Below are 4,191 nucleotides of genomic sequence, written 5' to 3'. Positions count from 1 at the left end.
AAATGATGAGCAGATAATGTTAACCGTAAACCCTATCAGATCTGCACCAGAAACATCTAGCCTGGCTATCTGACGGATAGCTGAATCAAGCAATGAAGGACAGGTATCCACATGTGAAATCTGCAGCGCAGGCAAAGATCAGGAAAATGAAAGAGGAATGGTGGAAAGAAAAAACCCAGACAGATGCAGAGTGCCGCAGACAAGAATGATCTGCTTGCTTTCCATCAAGAGCTCAAAGCTATCCATGGTCTTAGCTCGTGGCATCTCACTGTTGTGCATTGATGGCAAAATCTTAGCCCGTATAATAGTTAGGGTTAGGGTTAGGGTTAGGGTTAGGGTTAGGGTTAGGGTTAGGGTTAGTGGAATATCCTAGCAAGATCGTTTACCCAACACGGGAGTGCTATCAAACGCGCGGGATTGAGGCCTACATAATGGTAGCCCATCGTCGGTGGACTGGGCACGTTGTTCGTATGAGCGCAGAGAGACTACCACGTGCCCTCTTAGGAACGATTTACACGGTACGACTTTGTCGCATGCGACAACGGCTTACGACAGGCCCACGACATAATTTACGATTGTTGTGTACGTCAGAAAAAATGTCGTAGCATTTTAAAACATGTTTTTAAACGCTGCGACATTCTTAAGTCATGTCGTAGGCCTGTCACGAGCTTGTCGCATGCGACAAAAGCGTATCGTGTAAATCGGCCCTTATACAGCGAACTATCTGATGGTGCTCGTAAAGTTGGTGCTCCTAAGAAGCGTTTTAAAGATCAATTGAAGAGATCGCTGAGCAAATGCGACGTAACCGACTTCGAAGCTCTTGCAAATGACAGAGGTCAGTGGAAGACAGCTGTTAAGACCGGAGTTTCCAAGTTTGAGAAAGCTCGAATAGCTAATCTGAGGGAACGTCGTCGCTGCCGCAAGGAGCGTATATTAGCACAAGGTTGCTATCCCTGCGATAAATGCCCAAAAGTCTGCCACTCTTGGATTGGACTAGTGAGCCATAGACGAGCTCACGACCGCAAAGGAGAATAAGTAACATTGCTTTGCTTCAAAAATTGGATCTGTCGCTCACGACAGCCAAACCAAACCAGATCTTTGAATGGTAGACTAATTCTGACTATGTTGCTCTCGTCAGTATTACTCTCCGCTATGCTCACTGAAGGGTTTTGAGAATCAGAATTGGAAATAACAGAATCTATAGGGCTCCACGGGTAATCAAGACGGCAAAAAATGGAACCGTGGCAATTTAGTGCATTCTGAAGAATGCACTAAATTGCACTAAAAGCCTCTGTTGTGGGAGATAGGGAATGAATGAAAGACTTTATTTGAGTGTTAATAGTCACATGACTTAGCTTAAGAAAAACTAATTGGGGACACTATTTACATAATAAAGTATACCTTAGCTAAAGTTAAAATTATAAATAGATAAATAAATAAATGAGATATACTTAGTAAGATTTAAAAAGCTGAAAAGATATAAAATGTATATAAAATGTAAAACTTAAAGGGACCTAGCAGCTTATATCACATTTCTTACAATTATCTGTTAAGTGTGATAAGTCTGTACTCTTAATACTATTTTTAAAACTCTTAACATTTAGCTTCTCTCTTTCCGTTTTGTCTAATTTGTTCCAAAGATGGGGCCCAAAATATCGTAAAGAATGCTTTCCACAATGCACGGTGCGAAAACGTGGAATATTAAAATCAGCGTTTCTCAGATTATACTGTTTCGGGGTAGTTGTTACGCCACAAAATGCAACAGTAACGCAAAAAGTATAACTTTTGACGCAAAATGTAATACTAGGAAGTAACGCAAAACGTATCAACGCAAAATGTAATAGTATTTTCAGTGGACTTTACAGTATTTTGGGAGGGAAGGAACACAACATCTGCGAGGTCACCTTTTACCTGCGGTTGGACTTTGATTGTTTGCCTGCAGATATTTGGTTTCTGCCGAGCTTCAGGATCAAAGGATTATCCAAATGACAATATGTTTTGAAACTGAATTATATAAGGATAGTTTCATTTAGAAAATCACCCAGATATTGTTGTTTTCAAGCCAACGGAGCATCAACCAGTAACGAATACGTGTTCTTCACATGTCAAAAAGCAATTAAAATTCTTTGACCAGAACTTCATCTCCTTGGTTATGGAAACAGCTCAGTTTATAATCTGACAATGAACAGGAGTTGTCTTTAATGGAATCGCCCACAATCAGAAAACACCCAGTCATAAGCATAACTTAACTGTAACTGAACCTTTAGCTTCTTAAACTTAAATTATAACTGCCAGTGCAACTGGCTAAACTGTCAAGGAAGGCGGATTAATGCTTTTTCCAGTAAATTTGATACAGCAAACTTTTCTAAGCCGCAGGCAACCAGGCGATTTCCCAGTTACTAGAGTTAATAAGTTGCCTTAATGCACTTAACAAACCACTGTTCTTTCCCTTCATTTTAATAATCCTCCGCAAGCTGACGGCGTATATTGGCAAAGTCTTTTAACTCTAGAATGTAAATCTGGGGAAAGGGAACAGTGTCAACCACACGCTGAAATAACCTTGAAACAGCCCTCGGAGTCTGACGCATTTGTGGACATGTTTGCAGTGTAACATGTTCTTCCTTTGATTTGAGAAAGGAATAAATTATTTTTTTTCTGTGTTTCTTGTTTGCTGCTTTGACGTTTTTGTGTGGCTTACACGAAGTGTAATCCACTCAATGCCATGGCCCAAGATATTTATTCCTGTTGTCACGTGGTTTCCTATCGTCGAAGATAGGCCCCAGTCTACGCTCGGCTAAGCTGCATAAACTTCTAAGCTTCAAAAAGCGGCCATTTTGTGGGTGTATCAGCGCGTTGTCGAAGATCGTTTTTTATCTGGTTATTCGTTCTTCTTTTTCTGCTTGGATTTTACACGCCGGCTTTCCTACAGTCGGGTTGTCTTCTAGTAAGTTCGGATTACAGCGAGGAGTTGTGCTCTCACAGGGAAACATTTCAATTCACGGTCTGGACCTTTGGTACAGGTAGCGACACATCAAAACTTACGAGTCATAATTTATTGACTCGCGCAAGCCAACATTTAAAGGCTTGAAACTGCTCAGCAAACCTGCTTGAGAATACCTGAGAATATCTGAAAGTTTCTGAAAGTATTTGAAAGGCTCTGAAGCTACTTGCTGTTGTTGTTGAATCGAATTGGGACATTTTTTTTTTTTTCCTCACCCCCCCCCCCCCCCCCTATGGAAGGCATTTTTCCGACAGGTCCCTTTTTCTCTGAAATCAGATTCCGACAGGTCCCTTTCACCTGTTAATTTAGATTCCGACAGGCCCCTTTTACTCTGAAGCTTGATTCCGACAGGCCCGTTTTTGTATAGAACAAAGACTCCCGATTCCGACCCCCTAAACTGGAGCAGAAAATCCAGATTCCGACAGGGTCCTTCTTGACATTTAAAAAAATGCCTTCCATAGGGGGGGTGCGGATAAAAAATGGAATGTCCCATTGGACGAACCATCCACACACATTTGACAAGAGTCTGGTAGCCCACGATTTCGTCAGAAGTAAGTAATATGGGAATCTCTGTTGAACATTACCGATCAAGAATCGGTTCTCATGACAATTTTTTTGAAACAATAGATGCTTTGTCGCGTTTCAAGGATCGTTTTTGGATTATAATGCTAATGATGCTTTACATGAATGTCTTTTATTTACCAACATTGAAACAAGTTGTTGGACAATACAAAATATGGAATGAAGTAGTGTTTTGGTTTACCCAATTTGTGTACTACATTTGCTCACAATGTTTGTTTTGGACCTTTTTGTACAGTAGATTAGCACTTTGCATGATGCCAAGTTCATCTATTCATTTCATGTTTCCACATAGCTTCCATGATCAGGCTACTATAATATTAATTCTTGTGAAGATAAATACTGTACATTAAGCAACTTTAAATGTAGATTTTGAAAGCTTTTGCTTTCATGTCCAAATTGAGCACTCTACTGGGATGAGTCATTGCCGCTAGCAATTGCGCATGCTCACTAGCTCGCTAGTTTGAGCACTCTGGCATGGCTTAGATGTACCACATGTGTGGGACATTTGGGGTGGCTTTATAAGCTTAACCTCCATCCCAGACATCAGCACTGCACTGATGAGGCCCAGAAGGCCGAAACAGTACTGTCTGCAGTTAGTTATGTATGTA

The sequence above is a fragment of the Montipora capricornis genome, chromosome 2 (genome assembly GCF_036669925.1).
Source record: "Montipora capricornis isolate CH-2021 chromosome 2, ASM3666992v2, whole genome shotgun sequence".
Taxonomy (NCBI): Eukaryota; Metazoa; Cnidaria; class Anthozoa; order Scleractinia; family Acroporidae; genus Montipora; species Montipora capricornis.
The sequence above is the reverse complement of the archived record's forward strand: the minus strand, read 5'-3'. Positions refer to the sequence as shown.